Here is a 24,941-nt window from a genome sequence, read left to right as displayed (position 1 = left end):
CATCCTCCACTCTGGTGCTCAGCCCCAGAGCCCCCTAGGGTTGTGTGCTCACATTCCTCCTGTTCACGCTGTACACACATGCCTGCAACCCCTGCTGTGAAGTTTGCTGACAACATCACCATCATCGGCTGGATTTCAAACCACGATGAGACTTCATATTGGGAGGAAATCAACAATCTTGCAGAGCGCTGCACAGAGAACAACCTACTGCTCGACATCAGCAAAAGCAAGGAACTGATTGTTGATTTTAGGTAAAAAGAAGGGAGAGACATGCACCCTGTCTACATCAGTGGAACTGAGGTGGAACAGATGAACAGTTTTAGGTTCCTGAGTCACAGAGAACCTGACATCAATCAATCAATCAAGGTTTGCACCACAACCACCTCGGCATTTCATCATATAGCACAGAGATAACCAACAGACAGTGCTTGAAGTGGGCCGGAACGCACCGGTGCACAGTACCGGCACCTCGACATTTTTCTCTATGGTGTACCGGGACATTTTCTTGTGTACGGGGACAACGCCAAGCTGCCGGTACTCTCCTCTGCCCTCTCCATATCAGGTTCTCTGGGCGCTACGTGACGCTCACCTGTTCCCGTTCTCGCCTGCCTGTTGAACTCTGTCGGCGGAGAGAGACTTGAAGCTTGTGTGCCTCTCAAGCAGCCATGTGCTGAATATAGCTCGTCAGTGTCACTTATTGTGGACCGACCAATCACAGCCTGGATGGGGCAGGACAGTATTGAAAGATAGGTGTCATTTACACTGTTGATGCTGGCGACAAGTCAGTATCAGAATCTCTCCATCACATTTTGAAAGCTTTTGTTAAAAATGTTCTGAAAAACAGCTTGCAACAAGAAATGTTGAATAACAAATGAAACGATAAGAAAAACATGCAGTGCAACTGAAATATAGAAGAAACAAATGTGCATTGTCCAAAAGCTGATTACTCCATTATATTTTTATATTTTGAATTTTCACCTGTCACCTTAATTTTGTTTTCCTTCATATAAATAAATAAATTGGTGCAGAAAATGTGTTCAGAATGCAGGAAATTAAGTGGTTAATGCGCAAAGTTGTTAATGTTATAATATTTACTAGTTTCATCTTGTGGTTGAGGATAGTGCAGGAGGGGGGGATACATTCCATACTTGATAACTTAATCCCTAATAGTTTACTGGCCGTTGTTACTGTTTTCCTAACAGACTTTTTCAGTAGCATTGCAGAAGGCCAAAACACTTCCAATAAAAGCACAGAAAAACATCTGAAGCATTTTGTTGTGGATGTGGACATTCTTCATGTCTTAGTGCTTATGATGTCCTTTTCAGCCTCTTCAATCAGTGTGGAATACCTCCTATACATCCGTGTTTTCGCTTAGACCAAAAAGTTATATTCTCTTCTATACTGTGCCAATATCTTATTAACTTTAACAGAAGAGCAATAGAAAGCATTCTGACTGGAAACATTACAAACTGGCGTAAGATCTGCAGGCCCATCTGCAGCAGGTGATTAAAACTACTCAGAAGATCATTGTCTACCGAGCACCAGTGATATCACTGTGGTGAGGTGCCTATGCGGAGTCCAAAGGATACTAAAAGACAGCACACACTCCCGCTAGCTGTAGCTGGGGTGCGTGATTTCTTTTAGTGTCCTTTAGTATCCTGTTCACCCTGCTGCTGTCTGGCAAGAGATAGTATCTGCTGTAGTGAAAATGGACTTCAGAGCAGCTTCATTCCTCAGGGTGTGAGACTCCTAAATTCATACTCAGCACTGCACCATGTAAAATAGTTTTGTTTCCGTGATGTGGCCACCTAGTGTTTATTATTTTGTATGTAATGTTTGCTTTTTGTGAGTAGCATAAACGGAACTTCAACTTCATCTCGTTATACCATCCTGTGTTGTAAAATGTTATTTCCTTGTACGAACATTAAAATGATAAAATCAGCTTCACAGCCAAGTCATTATGCTGGATGTCAGTGGTAGTGTGTCAGCTTTAAAATATATCCAACAGTTATCACTGTTATATTGTGTTCTAAAGTAGGAGATTGTTTAAATAGTTAAACAGTTTCAAGGTCTGATAGACAACTACTGAAAAATGTATTTTGAAGTGAGTGGAACACTCTCAAAACCCAGGACGATAAACACAGACAAATTGAATTGGCAAAAAGTAATAGAAGTTAAAAAGTAAAACTCACAAAAAAACATGAATAGACACGTAACACAACAGCTGCTAAACAGTTTAAAACCTGTATGCCTCACTGTAATTGCCTCGGAACTGAGTCAGCAACTCAGCAATGCAGTCTCAATACATGTTGTGCACTTCAGATTGCTGGTGTTTATCCCTAAGTCAGGAACTATTTCTATCCAAAGCCTAAACAATGAAACAATATTCTGTTGTGAGCAACACAAATTGTTGGGTGCTGATTAGCGGGGAGTTCTCCAACATTGACATCTTCAGGACTGGAACCTGTATCACAAAGCAAGTTCAACTTAGTCTGGCTCTTTTACCTGGGTTACCTGGTGAAATTCTTAATCACTAGCCAATCACTGGCAACAACATCATCACATCAAGAGCCGTTTATTTCATTTATTATGTCAACGTGATAGCCTCACGTTGACACACGACAGTCACGAAACTTTACATATTTGAAGCTGAAGTCAAATAAAGGTTGAGTTTGAAGATGGACGTGGTTCAACCCATGATTACGTAATATTCATGTAATAATCTAGTCATGAGTACTCATTACATTATTACATAAATACTAGCCCGTTATCATGGGTGTGTATGGTACTGGAGCGTGTGTGGTAACGAGGCACCGTTTTGCATCATTATTCAACACACTGAGTGGAAGCCCTACAGCACATTGTTCAACGCTAAAAGTACTACTATATATAACCAGAAAAGTCCAGATAAGGAGATGGGTGGGGTGGACAGGTGGATGGATGGAACGGTTGGACGGGTGGGACGAAAACCAAACTTTCACCGAGGAGGCCGGTGTTCGTTTCCCATGTGAAACAAAAAATCAATGTTGATTCCTTTTAGTAATGCTGCGAAAGTTACTGAACTTATGTAATTTAAGTCACGTAAGTAACAAAGTTATTTTAACCCAAACCATGATCTTTTCCTAAACCTAACAAAGTAGTTTTGTTGCCTTAACCTAACCAAACTGCGATGTTTCACACCGTTGACCGCTAGTTTTATTTTGATGGTCTAACTGGACGTCGCATATTTTTTCTTGTTAACTTGACTGGATGTTGCATAGCTATACTTGGATTGCGGAGCACTACACGTACAAAAGGACGCTAAAGTGTACCCAGGGGGTTAAAAAAGCAGCGCCTACGGGTCTTGACAAAGCATCCATATGAGATGCCCTGGAATGAGAACGGGTTGAAATGCTATTTAATTACACTAAAATGGAAGGAATCTAAACACGTAAATACTAAAAGCAAGGCTGTGGCTATAAAAAAATTTTCAACATCTTCTGTATCCCAGTATTAGAAAAGAAAATGATGACAGATATTTGTGCTCTTTGATAACATGATGAATAGTCTATTCTGAATAAGCAAAATGCTTCAAAACATTTAAAAATAATATACTTTCTGATGTCAAAGCTAGAGAGGAAAACAATAGATATTCTAAAAAAGCCTTGAACAAAAGAACAAAATGATAAGGTCTGATTAGATCTATCTGACCAAAATATTGCATTTGTAATTGACTCAGAGCTAATTAACAGCATGCGGCTACAGTGGAAATGCTTCTTATTTAGAATCATTATCTCATTGAGTCTAAAATATCTCTACACTAAAGCAGTGACTGTCAGGGAATCTAATTAATTTGCAGCTGTAGGCAAATCAAGACCACTAGCACAAATCAGCTACAGTCTCTCAGTTTAATAAAATTATAGATTGGACACATGGTTGTGCTACAAACATTTCTTCTATTGCTGGTATAATTATCATGGAAAGCAAGGTGTTTCTACTGACTCATAAATATGTGTGGTGTCCGAACTATAATGTTGAGAAGAAACCCCGCTTGACACTGTTCTTGATCATAAAAGTGCAGTAGCTTGGAGAGTGACCCAGCCCGATGGCCACTCTGTCTCTCTGTACATCAAACATAGCTTATATAGGATATGTTTAGGTATCTGTTAGGTACCATAGAACCATAGGTACCATTTTAATAAAATCAAAACAATGGCCGAATTCAGGCTAGTCAACCCATCGGACCCTCTAACGAACCTTTCCCTGCCTAGACCCTATATCCCTAAGCATCAAGAAAAAAGAAAAAACCTGAGGTCCCCATATATTAACCCCATAACTGAAAGTATAAGTCTTTACACAATTAACACAAAAATAATATGATAGTTAAGTAAGTATTATTCATTCAAATATGTATTCATATCTATATCAAAGCAGACACAGGAAGGTATTCCACTGCAGCATCCAGAGTCCTTTCATATTGTCCTTGTTTGAGTATCTGAATCCCCATCTGTACATCCCCATATACTCCAACCAGTATCTGTTGCAAAATAACACATGAAAATTAAAACCTTGCTACCCTTTTCCCCAAACTCCATCTGTAACGTAGACTTCTGAGGTACGTCTACCATACCCTTTACTTCCAGAAAAGTTGTAGTCGGTGTCTGTCATATGTACAATGGTTGTTTTCACCGTTGTAACATTCATTTCTTCCGAGGTTACTGCTAAAATAATTGCATAAGTTGAGGTATTAACTCTTTTAGTTATTTCCAAGGGCAAAATGACAAATGTCCTCTGTGTATTATTCACTCTTGGAGTGACTACTATAGTATATTGTTCCCGAACTCCTTTGGTGACTGTTGACACTTCAGCAGGCTCTAAATCTTTCATCATAAGCGTCACCTTACGGGTCACATAACCTTGTATCCATTGATTTTGAAACGGAACAAGTTTAAACTAAATAAGGATGTGTTTAGGTATCTGTTAGGTACCATAGAAGGGTTTGAGTGTGCAAAGTAAAAGGTCAAACCCATAGAAGGGTACAGTACTATCTTGAGGTAACAAAACAAGGGGTTAGAGGTCAAATTCTATAGAAGGTTTCAGTCCCAACATAACCACCAATCACTGCTCTCACCGTAGAACACCTCCCCAAAGGTCACTGACCCTCTGTGTTGCTGCTACAGTGCTATTTTGAACTGTTATGAGTCAAATGCATAAGTATTGGATACTACATATGTCACTGTATTTTTGAAAACGCAGTACTTTGAAGTTAAGATCTTGCAGGAATGCTCACTCCTTGACCGGATTGATCAGCAGGCAGACATGGTGATGCACTGAACTTTACACCATAGCAGGGACTCATTTTCACTACATCTGCAAAATGAAAATCTTTTATGTTTCAATGATCAAGACAAGCACCCTACTTGCAACCGCTGCATGAGCAACCAAGAGCCCTGTAGGACCTGCAAATGTATCTGCAATTTGAGAGAGCAGCACTCATTTGTAAAACGTAATGCTATCTGTGCTGTCTGTGTGATCTGCATGTAAGCAGCAGAGCTTTTGTAAAACTGGCTAGTTGCGCAGCACAGGTTACCATTGTGATCTACCAGCCAGCTTTGTGATACTGTGAGGGAAGCCAGCTAACCACAGATCTCACTACGCGATACTGGCCCCAGGTCTGATGTTTGTGGCCAAGAAATTGATGCATGCACCCCTAAAGTTCAAACTCTGTTGCCTCGTGATTTTTAACCAAATTGCAAATTTCATCCAAATTGCCATGATGCTGTTTTCTAGAACTATATCTACAGCCACTCATCTTATCACTAAACCTTTGACTTTAGAAGTTAGATTTCTACATTCTTGACCCCTGTAAGAGCGAGAGAGCCAGCATCCACTACACACAGCTAAGGAGGCATGTGAAAGAAATCCAAAAAAAGCTGTTCTGAAGACCAATGGCGACTGTACTTTAAAATCTCTTTTTTTCCCCTCTTTCTGCACAATATGTCTGGAAATTCCTTCCCTACCGTTTCCACTCACTGTCTCTTAATCCTCCTCTCTATTTTGGGTGTCAGGCAAAGAGAAAGGAGTGGCTGCTGTACTGGTGTGACAGAGGGGGGTTGCTGAGCTTTTTTGTAGCTGCTGCATAGCTGTCAACCGGTCCCCTAGGGAGGTAGACGTACAAAGACAACGAGACAGGAGTGTGTCACACAGGATTGAGCTGTCACACATTTTGAGGAAAGCCTTCCGTCATCAAGCTCTGTCTGCTACACAAGAGGTCACAGAGCAGGACTGAGAGTTAAAATGAAATCTGAATGCTCAGAATGCTTAGTATTTCATTCAGCCTGTCCTCACCAGAAAAACGACCATATAGGTTGTTTGTTCAAGCAGGTTATTATGACCCGCATTTACCTTTATTGTGGCTGCGACCTCTAGAGCCGTATGATGGTAGCAAAGGAGGAAGTCAGGTGATGTATGATAAAGAGCTAGAAAGTCAGTGGAGGTGGCTGGATCGGTGAAACCCAGGACTTTCACACAGTAGACCGACGTTTGAGTCCTACGTGAAACCAAGTAAATGTTGAGTTGTTTAGAGTTTGACTTCCGTCACATGACTTACTTAACTACTTACTTTAACCCATGTCTTCCTAAATGTAACCAAGTAGTTCTGTTGCCTAAACCTAATCATTCTGCAACCATTTTGCAATGTTAACCATTTCACCGGACTTATGTAACGTAATTAAGGTCCGGTACACCTGTGGCTGGACTGGTACGGGAAAATATGTTGTTTTGGGAGGCCTTGCCAAACGACCTATATACAAACAATCCCATATGGCTAAGCCAGCTATTTGTTTTTTTGTTTGTTAGAATTGTGAGGTCATTGCTTAATATGTAGGTGTAGTTGTGTGAATGAAATGCATATGTGGGAAAAAATCTGGTTCAAGAAAATAATGATTCAAATATCTGAATAAAAATACCACTCTGTAGTTGAACTGAAACTTTCTATTACCAGAAGTTTTTTGCAAGAAGACAGTTTAGTTTCTTTAAACTTTGATAGTCAAAGTTTTTATTGTAGCATGAAATTTGAAAAATATGAATTGCATGGGGACATAAAAATCAGTTCAAACCATTCTGATCCTTCCTATTTCTTGGTGAAGATTGCTTATATAAAGAATCTTACATGGAATGTTTTGCCTGTTGCCTTCAGTCCTTATGTGCATGTGTAAACGTGGTGTGTTTGCTGTGTGTTTGGTTAACATGGATTGTCTGATTTGACACTGATAAATGGTGTTGCACTTTGAGTAGCGGCTCTCAGAGACTCAATCCCTCCTGGCTGTCTTTGCTCATTGCTCCCTCCCTATAATTTTTCTGTGAAGAAGAGAGGTGGAGGGCCAGTCTCTATCTGTCAGAAGACAATCCATCTGCACGAAAACCCAGTCCTGTAACCTACAACTTCCACTCCCTCTCTCATTTCCCCACACTAAGGACACTATGATTCCCACTGTCATACAAAACTTTTCCACACCCAAAAATTTAATATACAAAAGCTTGTAGTTGATGTTGCTTTACTATGTGGGTGTTTTAGTATGGCAGAAGTTTCACATTCAATCATGCCAAACTGTCTGCCTTAAATGTGAATTCTCCTCACTTTTTGTTCTGGAAAACATAACCTATAATTTTTCTACAGTTGTTGTGCATATTACATTCTTCAAAACTGTATAAAACTATTTGTGGAAACCAGTGTCTAACCTTAAAGCCTCTGCATGGACATTTCTCATGGTATCAGTTGAATGACATTTGAGGTCCGGCATTGCTAGTAGACACTCACAGTCAACTTGTATCATATTGTATATCCTTTGGACGTTCATACAAACGTCAACAAGCGGACATAGCATTTTTTTATGTACTATTTGAAACTGCGATTCAAGTGATCTGTCCCTGTACAACATTCAGTATTTGGGATTACCACTTGTTTTAAGATTACATACCACGTGTGGAAGTGGAAGCTAGCAAAGTCGCATTAGCATTGATTCACACTAGATGTTACATTTCCTACACCTTCGTCATCAAAACGTGTGTGTGTGTATATAATATGGGTATTCTGGAGCTGTGTTTGACCCACAGTATACAATGATGTCCAGCTAGCGTTAGCATTTCTTTCATGGGTCCAGTTGTAGTGTTGGCAACAAGACAGTAAAACAACAGGTAGTTTTGTCACATAAGCAGTCCGTACTCCATTACTCTGTGATTTGAATCATAGCACAGAGTAACATGATGACTCACATAGAAACATAATCAAATCAAGTTCACAAATGATAGATGGGATTAAGCTAACAATGTCAATTTCATAGTTTATATCCCTGTAGATTCCTAAAATAAATAATAGGCTAATAGTAGTACTTGTCAACGTGCATGTTTAGTCACACATAACAATTTCAGGATAGGTTGTGTCTAATAAACACAATGCTGTCTATTACTGCTGTGGCCATCGGCCACAGCATGCGTTGCACTCTATGCTGCCTCTGGCTGATAAATCACGTTACCAGTATTACTTGCTTGTCCTTCACCCTCCTTCACCGCATCAATGCCTGTTTTTTTACCTTGTTTGACAACCACAATAAAATGACTGGTCTTTCTAAAGAAACTTCTGACACTCAGCTTCCGGGACATTTTGATAGCTAGGCTATGTAGCAATATTCACTACCAATGCAATGGCTAAAGCCAGCTAGATAATGAGGTCATGGACGTCAGGTCAAAGACAAGACTTCTAGACAACAGCTGATCAATATGCACACTCGCACCAACTGGACAGGGGTTCTACATGCGGTTATTGGCAGTGTTACATGTAACTAACAAAACGGTAGATCGCCTTTAGCCTCTGTCAAAATGACAGACGGCCTTTAGATTTTTCCGTTATTGATTTGTACAGTACTCTCCCACCCTGACCCCAGAAAAATAGGGTCTCCCTGAAAGCCACCATGTAAATCAAACCCAAAACACCCCCTGGAGAAAACTAATGAAAAACAAATTAATAAAACTTCTTTCTTTCTTGGAAATATGCCTTTTTCACAGCAGACATTTAGCTTCTTATAACATTAACATTCACAGTGGCTCTGTTTTGTGACACTGAGCCGGCATGCCATCATTAAATGTAGCCTATTGTTTACACCTGTGCTTTTCATGCTGTGATTCTGGGAAAAGGGCCTGTTACATCGACACACTGACAATATACCTACTGATTTCTCTCCAAAATGTAATTGTCATTTCAGTTAAGTTTTTCTTTAATTACTGCTATTCTGTCAGTTTAATGCAGTGTAGTGCCAATTGGTTCCAGATGCAGTGTAATTCCATAGTCCTTGGTCAATTAAATCAAACTGGTGAAAAAGGAATGCTAATCTGGGAAGATGAATAGGACTGTTGTGTTTAACTTCAAAGACATTATTGTGTTACATCTCCACCAGTATTTTAATTAACTGGGTCAAGGACCACATCTCCACTCCATTGTGCCAGTTTGAAAGAGGCTGTTATGCATAAACAATCAGTTCTGCCCGCCAGTCCTGCGTGTTATCTGATCACTGTCACCTGGTTCAGAGAAAGGGCACAAAATCCTTTTGGGTTTTTTTTACATTTTGAGACATTTTGTGTGGCCAGCTGGGGGCAGTGAATGAGGAGACAAATATGATGTGGCAGCCATCTTTATCAGGGGAAACGCTTCAGTCATTATTTAAGATGACTCTGTAGGGTGTTTAGATGCATAAGTGGATCCTTTTAAAAAGCCAGATGTTGCTTTTCTGACTGTCGATTTTGTAACCAGAGGGTCAAAGAAAGGGGTGTGCAGAGGAGGAGAGAGAGATGAGGAAGGAAAGAAACAGAGACTATGTAAAGGTACCAGATAGGCCGATACAAGCTGTATACAGACAGGCAGCTGCATCTAATCCCCAAAGAGAAAGGGGAGGAAAGAAGGAAGCACCACCAGGAGGGGAAATAGAGTTTTGTGGTTACAAGAGAGTGACTGCCCACTTCACTGGCATCTCTTCTCCTATGATCTGCCATCCACTGGCTCATATTCTGGGCAACCATACCCAGAATATGAGTCCAGCCTGCCAACCTGCTTCTTGTTCTGCATCTGCCCCTTTCACACTCAGTCATGCCTGCAGCTAATGGGTTTATTCTGTGTAAGAGTTCAGCTGTTTGCTTACGGATTCTGTAAAACATGTGAATCAGCTTCAAAAGCAGTCCGAGTGTGTATTTATGGGTCAGTGTGAACACACATTTTCAATCCTTTTTCTGTGCGATAGAATACATTTTCAGCCAAACAGATTTTCAGCCATGTAAGATGTATATAATTTCATTGTCACTACTTTAATATTTATTTTTAAGTAATCAAGGATTGGGTAAAGGGTATTTAAGTGTAGATTTTAGGTAAGAATCCAAATCAAGTCACAAAAGCAAACAAATATAGCAGCAACAACTGTTTTTTAATTCTGAAAGGTAGTGCATCACATACTGTTCTTAATTACTTTACAAACATTTTACCACCATTATTTATCTTAAGTAAATCCCTAGTCCTTAGTTGCTACTTTCCATATGTCCCTGCCAATGGGTAAAACACTGATCATTTTCAGAGTTTTGCCTTTCCCTAACAAAATTAAAAGCTCATGCAGTCATTGGTGTGTCATTGCCTGCAGGGTTTCAGGGGCCCATTTTCTAATTTTGAAAATAGTATGAATGAGAAATTAACATTTTCCCCTTCACTCCTGAATAACGCACTTTTCTACAAATATGACTTTGTCCAACATTATTACTGTGCAATGTGAGGGCCAGCTGGTTATTGATATGAGCTGAGGAGCAGGTACAGTGGCCGGGTTAATGAGGGTCAGAGTCACTGCTGGCTGTCAGAAAGCTGAAAGCAGGGAGGATCCAGTACATATTAACACAGTTAATTGTGGCTCTAATGCAACATTGCCTACGGCTGCCCTCTCCTTGTAAAAGACCTGAACCGTACCAATTGCCCTGTCTCTTAGACCATCTCATGAGGTCTTGACCAGCATCACTATTAACACAACACTTACAGTGACTTATTTGACACTAAAAAAATCATTTGAAATAATAGAACAATATAAGCCAATCTAACAGGAAAACATTTGTCCTTAAAACATTTGTGGAGAAAGGTGTATGTAGCTGGTAGAAACTGTGGCTCCCATGTGAGTAAACATCTAAAAGTAAAACTTCAAATCACTGTTGAAAAATAAATCTGTTTTATGAGATGACCACTATGGAAGGTTTTTAGTGAGACTTCTTGGAGTGACCTGCAGACTGGTCTCATCTTCGGTATGGCAGAAGCGAGGGATGGAATGACTTCCTGTGTCCTGTTCTTCAGGGTGTATACTTGAGCTAGCTCAGAGAATGTGCTGTCGGTGTACATTTTAAGTTAGTACTGCACCATCCATAGGTGTCATTTACACTGGGGACGCTGGGGACATGTCCTCACCACTTTTTGAAATGTCTGATTTGTAAATATTTTTAAAGCATAATTGTATTTTAAATGTTCTGAAATATAGCTTGAGGTTAAATAACAAATGTAAATGCCTTTAGAAAGGTTTATTTGCACATTAAGAAAACATGAAATGCAATTAAAATACAGAAGAAACAATTGTCCAAAAAAAATAAGCTCCTCATTATAAAATGACCCAAAAACAACAATTTCAACAATTTCTTGACAGAGTTTCTGTGTGGCCAAGTTTTCTGTTCTGCCCCTTTGAACATGACAAAGGAGGAGGGAAGCCTAAATCATGCCTACACATGTGTTGCCTCAGCAGGGTTGATATATTGAAAAGTTGATCTACAGGAAAACTAGATCTGAAAGCAACACAGAATGCCTGAGAGCTGCACTGCATTATATTCTATTATACATATTTTGAAAGTTCACCTGCCACCATAATTTTGTGTTTCCTTTTTCATAAATATAAACATTCCCACCATAAATTTGTGCAGAAACTTTCACTAGAATGCAGGAATTGAAATGTTTAAAGATCAAAATTCCCTGGGGGAGGTCCCCCCAGACCCCCCACTTGGCATTGAGGACATTTTTAAAACACTGTTTAAGGATCTTTTCATCTCCTACTCGTGAACCTAATATCGTGTATTGTGATGTCTCGTGAGCATAGTGTCTCTTCACACCCCTAATCTCAGCCCCTATGTCCCCACCGCTTTTTCAACACAAAGTGATGCCCTTGGCACAATCTAAAGATTTTGCTAGTTGACTAGTAGTTGTTGGTTCAAGCCATTGATGTGTATGATATTAATTTAATTATTGAAATCTATACAGGACTTTGGGGGCAGCAGAACATGGTTTGAGTTCCGGAGCTGAGAAAGAATGTTATAAGTAACACTGTTAACACTGCGCAGAGAAAAACAAAACCGTAATAATAAGCTTAAATATATATCTTACAAGACACATGAAGAGAGCCAACTGTAAAATGGTAATGACAAAAGTGATAATGATTTGATGACGTCGGAAACTGAACATGTTGTTTTTATTTCAACACAGTATAACAGCTTATAAGTCTTTTTGTTCAAAACACGGAAATAAATAAATTCCAACTTCACAAGAACAAATACTTGCCGACTTAATTATTGCTTTAACACAAATTTGTAGGATGAATATATTTCCCTGTTCTTTTTATTAATTTATAACCTGACTACATGCCTCCCATCAACAGTATGCTACCACACACATATAAACAGTACATTGACATAAAGATTATATATCTAGTATAGTCCAATCTGAAAATATACATTTAAAAAATGGTATTACACAGATTTGTATTGGTGGGAATTTTTACTTACTTCATTTCTAATTGACAGATATAATTACTTGATACAATTTTGTAGAACAGCTGATGACAGGTAAATTAATATTTGATTATTTAGGATATTACAAGAGATTACATCATGATGAGTGATGAACTATTTAAAGATATGACAATGATCAGCTTTGTATAAAAATACAGTCCCTATTAAAATGAATTAAGCTGTGAATTTGACAGTCGAAATAACAAATTTGTGCTTAAATTAAATTTCTAATTGATAGTGTTTTCATACCTAGAGCAACAGGTTCATTTAGATGAAGTTGTTGCCGGAGAGCTGTTCTTTAAAGTGATGCTCATAATTAGAAGAATCCTAGTTCGGAGGTCATATTGTGTATGTTTCTGACTGCACCTCATGTCAATGAGTTTTGACTTTTGTGAGGATTCATGGCCATCTGTATCGAACCTGTGATAGCTCTTGCACCAGAAACTTGACAAAAGTCTTCAATGACAGTAGGTACTGCTTTATTGTTGTTGGTGCCTTTCCAGATGCATATAATGTCATGACCCATCTTATAAATGCATAAAGATACAAATCATCTGAAACCTAACTGCTCTTTTGGGAAATGAAAGATCAATTTTGATTAGATCCACATTTTCCCTGTCTATATATTTCAGATGGACTGCTGGCTGCCCCTCTCTTCCTCCCCATATATGGTGAATCAGGTCGGTTACATGGCATGCTGTCGGACCCATGTTTTCAGTTTTTTCCCATGTTACCATAAACTCAAGGTTGCTTCTTTGATTGGGGTATAAAGTAGAGTAAAATGGGTGACTTTTTGTACTATTGATAAACCTATGAATATTTTGAATTCAGTGCTTGTTATTGCTTTAATGTAACAGACCATGGCCAATTTTATTACCTCACACCTACTGTGAACTACTGTAGCAACTGCTGCACAGAGCTGGGTGATAATTACCAATATGGTTTATACACAAATGTGCCAAATATGCTTGAAAATTTTACAACAAATAGACTTGCAAAGAAAAACATAAAGCTTTTAAATCAGAACTAATCAAAGGTGGTAGATATTTATTTGGTGTATATTTGAGTAGAGGTGTCTCTACAGTCTCTCTGCAATTAATTATCTCACAGGAAATTAATCAAAGGAAGGGATAACATCATCAAAAAAAATCAAAATGTTTTTGTAGTTGTTTCTCCCCTCCAAAAAAACCTGCTGACCTATTACTGATTAATGAGATTTCTTTGATGGTGGTAATTTGATTTGGGACATTTTCCCAGGGGGTTTGGTCGAGGGCTCTGGGTTTTTCTCATTTGTCCAGGCATCATTTTTCTAGTTTGGTGCCTCAAGGTGTTTTTTTTCTTCATTTTTCATTTCTGTGGGGCCATATCCTCTCTATTATATTATCTCTCCATCTGTGTGGGTGGCTCATCAGAGCAACTAGCTGTACCGGAGAGGTGGGAGTGACAAAATGGCTGCTCTCCCAGGCAATGCTCTCTCTTGCTGGGCAGCTTCAAAGTATTAGTAGTTTAATTTAGCTTTACATTATGTTACAACACACATACTTACATTCATCTGTACATTACTTACACCACAGACTTCTTCCATATTTCCAAACCCATCTTATTTTCTTCTTTTATTATATATTATAATAATTCGGCTTCTAAAACCTTAAATGTTTCTCTTCATTGTTAAGTAGTTACTTTGCTCTGTGGGGAGATAAATACATTTTATGTGTGTGTTTTTTTGTCTATTACTTTTAATATTTTATTTTATTTTTAAAACACACACATTTTTACTGTTTTATTTATTTTATTTTATTTATTTGATGAACCATTGGAATTGAATTCACAGCACACACACAGGCTTACTGATTTATTTATTTATTTTTACACACACAAACACACACACACACGTTTTATTTACTTAATCTTAATGAACTGCATGAAATGAATTGTTCTTTTGTGATTTATTTGTAACTTTGGCAATATTGTTGTTTTACATTCATGCCAATAAAGCTGAACTGAATTGAAAATGCTCACTGCAGAGACCAGCTAACCTCCTTTACATGGCTTTAGAGCTGCTTTAACATTTGAGCAGCAGAAAGAACTGTAAATGTTACAGCATTAGCAGGCATTGGAGCATGAGCAATGTGCCAAAGAGTAGACTTTTGAACTTGAGAAGCTAAGGCTAAATGTCCAGCTACGTGAAGCTAAACTAAAGCAGGAGCATCAAAGCTCATAGCTTACAGCTATCATCTGCCTTGGTATAGTATATTTTGGGATTTGGGCTTGCCAAGTTTTGGTGATGGAATATAACGTCCTCTGACTTATCTGATTCTGTGATAGCAGATGTCTTTTACCCCACTGCACTGTCTTCATCTAAATCTCTTATCATATCTGGCTTCGTAATGTAATGTATCCCATGGTAGAAGACCAGAGGGCCAATGCTGCTGAGTTGTTGGAGGGATGACATATTGCAAATTGGGCTGGCTATATTCACTGTAAGCACAGGACTCCAGGAGCCAGTACTATAACTGTAAAGAGAGCCTTTCCATCATGGTCTTGGCTGTTGTTGAAAGCTACCCCTTCCAAGTCAGTGATGTTGGTGCCTCTGGCAAGAAGACTAATTCTGGTTCACTCTGTGAATCAGCCTTTAGACAGAGACTAGGACAGCACCCTGGTAATTCCAACACCTAGACCTCCAGGAGCTGAGGCACAGTCTGGATGCCAGAGACCCAAAGACCCAATAATTTTTTTTTAATGATTAAAGACAGTAAAGATCATGACTGGTGGTTGACTTTTGGCATTTCACTGGAGGATTTATCAAACATGAAAAAGCCACATGTGCCCACCACAGCTAGCACTGGGGGACTGCCCTGAAGCCACCAAGTATGAGTTGGCCATGGCAGGTGATAACCTGTCCATTGTCACCAGCAGACACTCAAGGGAAGTAATCCAAAAGGGCAGGGAAGGCACAGAACACTCAACACAGACGACACAGATAATGCGGACAATACAAGGACGTGGCCAAGACTGAAGAAAACTGGGGACAATATATACACAGGTAAACGAGCAGGGAGGGAAGCACAGCTGAGATACATCAGGTAATCAGACAAAGCTAGACAAGGACACCAGGTACAGAAGGTTACCAAAATAAACAGGAAGTAAAGTTCACAGGAACACACAAGGACAGATGTACCAAAGTAAAATGCAAAAACATGGAAAGACAGCAAAATCAGGACACAGACAGAGACGGGACCAAACAGGAGACAAGACTACCCTAAAACATGAAGATAAGACTAAGGACTAAGACAGACCATAATGAGAAAATACAGAAGTACACCGATAAGGAAAACACTAAACATGAACTAAAGCACAGGACCAAGAACTAAGATGAGCGATAAGACAGTTACAAAGAAAACTTAAAGCGAATGAGCCTAAATAATAAACTAGACTACAAATCTCCAAACCATGACAATATCAAATAAACACAGGAAAAACAACAGCACAAAACCAAATCCTAACATTGCTTCTCTGAGTTTAGTGCTCTCCAGGTCCGAAAGTAGGAGTGCTCACAACGCTATGAACCAATGAAGATGTTATTAGATAACAATCCATAACTGCTTTTCACCCACTATATCTCAAAGGTAACACACACTTATTCTTACCTATCATTCTCCATTATATATCTACAATGTGTACACCTTATCATATCCTAACATAGAGATTAACCTGATCCTGAGCTGGTGTGGCCTGTCACACTGTCAGTAGTCCACAGACAACTATTGTTGTCTATGGTATTGGCTCATTTGTAATGTAATTATATAAATGTTGCTGCTGATATAACAGAACTTCATATGCGCCTTTGAAATGCGAAATGGTAAATCAACTAAATAAAAAATTTTACTGGTTAAAAAAAAAGAAGATAAGTGGACTCTAATGAGTTCCGTAAAACTACCGTCTCTTCTCAGTACTGAGCTGGAACATTCATACAAATCGTTCTGTTCAAACTGAACAGGCCTGCTGACAGATGAATACTGCATCAAGAGAGAAAAACAAAAGGTGATGCACAGCCAAAGATGATGTGTTTCATGCGCAATCCACTGATTTACATTTTCCTGTTAACTGTCAAAGCTCTGTTATTCCTCATGGTAGTGTGGTGTCATATATAATGGATGAATATGGTTTCAGCAGTTTTAAAATTTTGTTGCAAAATTTAGGAATCATTTTCTGTTAAAGGTACTTCAACAAGAGCTGCATAAATAAATTTCTTTCAAATATAAAGCCACACAGATTTTGAGAGCACCATTGACTCAAGTACTTTAATATTCCTCAGTATGATAATAAAATGACTGAATTGGCAATTCTTGTCATTCCAGGAGAGTTTTGTCAAGAACAAAAAAAAAGTGTTATATAAAAACAACAACAATAACAAGCAAACTAGATCTATTGGCAGCCAATAATTGTGGGATTTTTCATTAACTAAACTTCAACACAAGTAAAAAGAAATAAAATACTTATTGTCAATTTTAGAATTTTATTTTAAAGAGGTCCTGAATGAGCGGCCCGTGAAACTTCCAAAATACTGCTTCTTTGTATGAACAAACAACTGATTTAACACACACCACATTTCGTGGCAAAATCAATTTATTCAGTAGTAAATCCATGAAAAATATTTGCATTGAGTTCAACTTGAATGTGAACTTTGACATTAAAATTTGTGCCATGGACCAATTAATGCTTATCTTGGTGAGAACAGAGATCTGAAGAATCCAAAATGGAGGAAACTATTGTAGCTGACTCTAGTGCTTTACAAAAAAGGAATGGTTTGCAGATAGTTGTAAGATAGGATACGTCTAATACGTCTCTTATACTATATAATCTGTGTTACTGTTCCGTTAGCATCTGAGCTTGGCTAAGCTAAAGAGCTTGTTAACTGACAGCTAGTTTCACTGTAAGTAGCAGTGAGCAACTTCATCTCTAAGCAAAAATGGCATATACTTGACTGCACTGGATATTTCCTACATTTTTACCATTTCACCTACACATACAAGCAGGGCTGGCCCGGAGTATAGAATATAACGCAGTAAGGCTTTCAGGCATTCTGCAGCTATTGCTTTTAAATATGTTTTCTCCTGTAGATCAACTTTTCTAATTTAATGAAATCCCTGCTGAGTCAGTACACATGCTTAGCCTTCCTTTCTCTTTTGAGTCTCCGTTTGGGGAAATAACCTCTTTTAATAGGCCTACATGGGACCTTTTCACCTCAATGAAAAATGTAATGTTATAAACTCAGTGTTTCAGCAGGTTTTCTGTTCATCTTCAAAATCCTCTTTCTGCACATTCAGAATATCTCCTATAGTGTTCTCTGACATGTCCAAAACAAAAATCGCAATATTACGAGACTAACGTCATCATTTAATGAGAATTCATAATATTTTTAAATCTACCTGGCCTCCACTGGTATACAGCCTATCCCCTTTAGACCACTAGACCAACAGGATAGGACTCCATGCTGCATGTGAAACCGAAACCAACCAATAAAAACTGCTGATCAAACAGAAATCTCACCAGAAATCCACACACATTAACTTCAGCAGCTCACAGTCCAAAACAGAGCAAGGCTGCGCCTGTCTGGACTCACAGCACAAGGTGCACATGATTAAAATTGCCCTTGCATCAGCTGATTCACGCGGAGTCAAACTTTTTCTTGCGGTGCCCCCTGACATTTTGCGCCCTAGCCCTTTACCGGCTATGTCACCTATGCCACAATCTGTGTTATAGAGAAGTTGGTACTTTTCAGCTTCACGGTCTCCTTCTTTTGTAGTGGGAGCCATTTAAGAATTGGCACAAGGCTTCTGGCACACAATGTGTCTTCATAATATGGCTCATCTTGTGCCTGTTTGGCATCACTAGCCAAGAAATTAAAAGGGGCAGGCTGGTTGCATCCATGGCACCTGATTCCTGGGTTGCTCCAAGAACATTCAGCTACAGCTGAGACAGAGGGTGAACAGTGGACTGGGGCACTAGCAAGAGAAACAGTGGGCACAGGAGGGTAAGGCATGGGGGCTGTGGCAGTGCAGAGAGGTATGGATGGTATCACCGAAGCCATGGTGCTAGAGAGGGGCTCCATGTCTTTAATGATGGAGAGAGGAAAAAGGACTGCAATGGGCAGAAATGTTAGAGAGAGTCATTGGACCCCAGGCAGTGTAGACAGGCAAAGGGTCGATGGCGCTGGAGTCATGGGGGCTGGATCAGTAAGAACCATGGAGCTAAAAATGTTCACAGCAGGCATGAACTCATTGATGTTGGCAGCAGGAGACAAGGCCATGATGGTGTTGGCAGGCAGGGAGGCCTCAGCAGCTAAAAGTAAATTACAGTTGGTGTCTCTCAGGTTGTAAAATAAAAAAAGGGTCCAAGAAAGACAGAATCTGCAGGAACTTCCAGAGCTGTCATCTTGTCACAGCTGCCTCAGTCCAGGCCAGTCCCTTAGCCCACACCGGTTTGATAGCAGTCAGTATATTATTCCAACTTATGTTTGTGACTCATGAGGAGGGATTGTCATCTGTAGGGTGCTTCACATCAATGACAGTGTGTCCCTGAACACATTGAGATTGCCTGATGTAGCTTTTGAAGAGCTTTTAATACAGCTTAGGCCAGATGCATAAAGCTCTGTATAGATTCACAACTAAAACTCTGTGTACATACAAAGGCAGACACACATTCTTTTCATGAGATTTATAAAGCTGTGTTACAGATGAACCACAGTGCATGTACACTATAGATGTCCTGCAGTCAGTTTTAGTGTTCTTGCAAGCCACTTTTTATCTTATGAGATGTTGCCCTGTTGCACACTTGGACACAAAGGGGACTTCCAGGCATGCATAAGTTTACAATAACTCCTTTACTTTTGTATTCTGTGAATACAGAAACACAAGCACATCAGCAGAACGTTGTCTCTACGTACAGCAGGCTGTTTATGTCTACTGACTGACGTGTGTGCCCTCCTGTCTAACCCGAAGGACCCCACACGCTGCCCAAAGTGCCTGTGTGAGCCTTACACATTATACCCATAAACTGACCTACTGAAATATTACAGTTATTATTGTACGATAGCACATACAGTGCCTTGCGAAAGTATTCGGCCCCCTTGAACATTTCGACCTTTTGCCACATTGCAGGCTTCAAACATAAAGATATAAAACTGTAATTTTTTGTGAAGAAATGTAGTCTGCACACTTGTTTATCAAACATGACTACACTGCTCTTTTAAATAATCACAGCACAAATGCTCATATTTTTATCTACAATGGTGACTTTTCTTTATTAGTGAATATAAACAGAAGAAAATCTCAACATTCTTCTTATTTGCATGTTTTTATGTTTCTGATATGAGAGCTTTGCAGGTTTTATGGTTTTCCTTTGTTATTTTAGCCTTTTGTTTTTGATTTGGAGTTTTTTGTTAAAACCCTGCTAATTAATTTTGTTAGTAGTTGTTTGCACGAAACCACACTTCTTTTGTCACCTGCCTAATTTGCAATTGGTTTTGTTTGCCACTCTTATGTGAATGTATTCACACTCTGCATGTTGATTTGATTACATATTTGTTGCTTCTGTTTGGTGCTATAGTGCTAACTATATTCAGTGCTGAAACACAAAGAATGGTGACCCATCCAGAAAGTACCCTGCTTCTTATCCCCAGTGGATGGATTTTTAGTCCATGGCTGTGATGTTTTAATGCCACTGTTTTTTTCATTTTAACCTTAATCAGTGCCAGTGCAAGTTTTGCCAATACAAGTTTCTTAAAGTCAGTGTCTTTTTTCCTCTTCAAGTTATGATTTCAGTGTCAGTGCCCTTTTGTTTAACGCCAAAATACTGTTTTAAAACACCATTGTTTTGGCTTCATACATTGCACCATTTAAAGAGGTGGTAATGCTCATTTTCAGGTTCATCATTCTATTTAGGGGTTGTACCAGAACAGGTTCACATGGTTTCATTTTCAAACACCATATGTTTGTCATACTGCACATCGTTGCAGCTTTCCTCTTTTGCATATGCACAGTTCCTAGTTAAGGACTACTAGCCTTCGGTTCAGCTGTATATGTTCCCCTTACCAGCTTAGCAACATGGACTGGAGCAAGAGTCTCAGAGTGGTGAGTTATTAATGTGTAACAAAAATATCTTTCATCCATAAAGTTTTAACTGAGCTCTGTCTCTACATCACATTAACAACTTTATGTCCATTGAATGCCTGGAGGGTAGCTAGCGTTTGGAAGGGAGAGGTGAGGTGTGTGCTGCAGCTCAGAAGTTTTCCACTGGTGTGTCAGACTAGCCGCTAGGCGAGCATTATGACGTGTGTTTTCTTGTGACGTCACAAGAAAGCAGAAGAAAAGGCTGGACTGGATAAATTAATTCATTTTAATTCAGTTAGAAACTCCTGGACTGAATGTTCAAAACTTTTTGCATCTATCCCACAGAATTGTGTAATCTGACATGTCCAGAAAGATTTCTTAAAACATCATCATTTAATCACAATTCACAATATTTTTCAAAATCTCCCCGCCCTATAATCTGCTGTACTTGCTCTGCTAATATGATAGAATCCCAGACAGTCCCCGTTTGGGACTGTATAGATGAGACCTGTGCAAAACAAAACTAACTGAAAACATTTCACCACAAATCCAAACATGTTAACTTCAGCAGCTCTGTGCAGCTCACATTCCAAACAGAGCAAGGCTGTCCTTCAGAGAAAATTGATGTATGGCGTGTGAAAAGTGTCAATAGCGAGAGTCTCACGCTCAATGCGTGAGAGTTGGCTGCTCTGGGTTAAGTAAGGGAGAGGGCAGTTAAGTGACTAAACTCTTGTTAAGCCTAGTTCACAGTACCGATTTGCCGGTTGGCGAGCTCTGTGACTGTCGGGCTGTGATCAGGGTAAATCGGTGAGTGATCGGAGGTCGGCAGTCGTTATGTGTGAACTACTCAAGCATGGCTCCCCAACACATTTCTGACACATCACCGACATCTGCCAGATATCTAGCATGCCAAATATATGGAAGAGTTGGCCAACTCGACATCCACATCCAGCCAATGAGAGCAGGCAGCTACTTTTCACCGCAAAACACTTTTTACTCACCTCCAGCTCTCTCTGTAGCTCAGTCAATCCCTGCTACCTGCGTGTGCTAATCCATTCTTTCACTGATATTCTTTGTCCTTATAATTGCTATATTTAGAATAACAAACAACAGTAGTTTTGCATGTATGTTCGCGTCATTTCCCATTTCATATTTCACATGTGTTTCCTTGACAAAACATGGTTTGGATACCAGCGTCGGGTGACACAGCCGCTGTCAGCTCGTGTAGTGTGTGACCCCCTGTCACCGATCAGTCACGTAGTGTGAACGACTTCAAGACTCCCCTCACAAGATGGCAAGTTGTGTAGTGTGAACAGCACAGCCATTGGCCGACACTGAAAGTCGTGTAGTCTGCACGAGCCTTTAATGTGCATTGTCATGTAAGTACAAGACAATTACACCTCTGACGCCAGACATCCTCAAAGGTGCATCTTCCATTGATCTGAATTAATGCAACTTTGCATGTGCTGTCCTTTGGTATAGGTGTGATCTGTAATTAGTTGAGTTATCTTTCCATATCTGGATAACATGTACATCCCTGCATCATTATTAAATCACTTGACAATCCATGTAGTTCCTACTTTCATGGTATTTCCCTTAGCTTATTCATCAAAAGTGATTTCCTGCCTTAAAGTGTCATCAATTCACAGACTTGAACAGCTTGTGTTTACGGTATTTGATGCTAAAAGATAGTCCCCATAGGAGTCCTATCAAATACATACCACTACGATGTATGAGGTTTATAATGATAGTAGTTTAGAACAGACCAGCAGAGTCGCTGAAAGGGAAATCAAATGCAGCAGATTTCACTTATCATATTAGATTACTCGTTTGTGACATTGTAAATTGAGACAAACAGCTGTTCATGTAGCCGATTAATTCACCCACGCTCTTTGAAGTTCTGTCTTCCAGTGTCCTCATTTGTAATTTCAACACCTTTAAAATGATTTTAACCCCGTTTGAATGCTGAAATGATGGATCAACATTGCCCCTAGTCTATTTTCCCACACATGTACAAACACACACAAATACACATTCACCCTTGGTTCCACTCCAATGTAATTTACAACTGGGATGGCCGCCATCTCTGAAATGGGCTCTCGGTTTGTTTGGAAGAGAAACGACATACATAGCTGCAGCCAGAGGCAACTTGTCTGTCAACAGTGAGCAAAATAATCTCTATTAATCATTTACAACTTATTCTCATCAATTATTTCTATTTTCTGTCAAATAACATACACAGGAACATGAAGGTGCTGTGCAACAATGGACTCATTCCAGTTGAATATTCCTGGGAGCTTTGACAGGCCACCCCTGTAACTGTGAGTATCAGTTTTAGTTAATCCATCCAGAGGCTGCATTATGTCCCTTTCTGAAACATATTTCCTCTAGCTATAATCCTGCTGAACCATTTACTTGTTCTTCATCCTGCTAGCCTTCAATCTTGCTTTCTTCCAGAGGAATCACAAACACTGTGTCTGTTCTATCCACAGGGGAGGATTACAAAGGGTTTCGTGCAGAGGAGAAATGTCTAATGCACTAATGTACCTTGCTCTGGTATTGTGACTGAAGCCTGTGTGTGTGCAAGTTTGTGTGTGTTTCCGTGACGTCTCTGAAATCTGCTCATTGTATCCCAGCAGAGCTGTACTGTACATCAACTGACAATTTGTCAGTTAATGTACCTCTTCTTTGTTGCAGGGATACCGTCAGATGATGCTCCAAAATTTGTCTGTGTGGACTCTCAGCTGTTTTGCATCCTCTCATTGCACCACTGGGGTTCTCCAAAGCCCTTGTAGTCCCCATCACAATGACTAAACCCCACCTTTAGAGCTTCTTTGGTGACAGAATCGGGACAGCTCCACCATCAGCAGGATCAAAGCCGCAGCAAGACAGAGATGGATTAATAAGTAAAGAAAAGTGCAACAGAACAAGAAAGGCGCCCAGATCGCACAAAGGCGGTAAAGTCACCTGGGGCCTCCAGAGGAGAAGAAGTTTTCAGACGTGTTTGTTTTGCTGTACTTGCCGAAAGAGTTTCTGTGCATGAGTGTCTACCATTCCAGGAACAGCAGGAGCAGAGGAGGAAGGAAGATGGACTGCCACTGCTGTAGCTGGCATACAGAAGTTTGAAGAGCAAAAGAAGGCATGTGCTTACACCGGCATTCACCCAGCATGCCGCTGTTCATTATTCCACCAATCTGTCAGCTCCTACTCCTGAATCATCGTGGTGACACAGAAGGAGGCGCGGCCAAGCCCCCCAGTCCCGTACAGTTATTTTTGATGTTTGAGGATATGAATGGTTCATTGATTGCAAGAGAACGTGAACAATACACATTGATATGCATGAGAAAAGATTTGAAGTGTGTTCAAGCTTCATGCCTTGGATGTCTACTCATGAGTCATATGATTCGAATTTTTCTTATGTGTTGCACTTTGTCTTTTCCCACATTTGTTCTGTTTCCTAATTCTCTTTCTCTCTGTCCCTTGCTTGTTCTATAATTTCTCCTATCCATATGTGTCCCAGTGCCTCAGGACAGCCTGTTGAGTTTAACACTGTCTACAGCACGACATCTGTCATAACTGCAATAGAAATTCTTATCTCAGAAGATCATTTTGAGGCTGAGGCCCTACTCCTAGTATCAGAGTAGAATACAGCTACAGGCTCCGACGCTCTGTTTCCCCTGCAGTCAATCACGATGAAGTTCAACTCTATTTATTAAAAAACAGCAAAGCCTGATGATAAGGGATAAGTTATTTTTTTCTTTTTTGGTATCAAATATGTCCTGCTTGCAGCAAGGGGTTTATCAGATGCTCAGAAGTTTATGAGGCATCACTGTTTATCAGCTGCTATCTGGTGATTAAGTATAATCTTTATGACACCCGAAAAACAGCTGTAAAATTTACAGAGCGGCGGGAAGGTCACCCTGCTGATGGGCTGTGGCTAACTGCTGCCGGAGTCGATCGCCTCTCCGTTGTCTCGCCAGGCGCAACCAATCGAGGCCTTAACCC

At 39.7% G+C, this 24,941-nt stretch overlaps 1 long non-coding RNA gene across 2 annotated transcripts in view; it reads left to right on the top strand.

Annotated features, from left to right (window-relative positions):
• The window catches only part of LOC119909590, a 30,406-nt gene extending 5,737 nt beyond the window's left edge, over positions 1-24,669 (top strand). Inside the window, exons 2-4 of one of the 2 annotated variants that reach the window (XR_005445487.1) lie at positions 13,458-13,505; positions 23,179-23,257; positions 23,634-24,669. This is a non-coding gene — a long non-coding RNA (uncharacterized LOC119909590). The remainder of the gene's footprint in view (positions 1-13,457; positions 13,506-23,178; positions 23,258-23,633) is intronic. The other variant, XR_005445488.1, reaches the window with a different exon arrangement.
• The last annotated feature ends 272 nt before the right edge of the window (positions 24,670-24,941 follow it).

This window comes from Micropterus salmoides, unplaced genomic scaffold, assembly GCF_014851395.1.
Source record: "Micropterus salmoides isolate LMB-PRFRI ecotype aquatic unplaced genomic scaffold, ASM1485139v1 Ms_hic_scaffold_18, whole genome shotgun sequence".
Lineage (NCBI taxonomy): Eukaryota > Metazoa > Chordata > Actinopteri > Centrarchiformes > Centrarchidae > Micropterus > Micropterus salmoides.
This window is presented reverse-complemented; position numbering and strand designations above follow the sequence as displayed.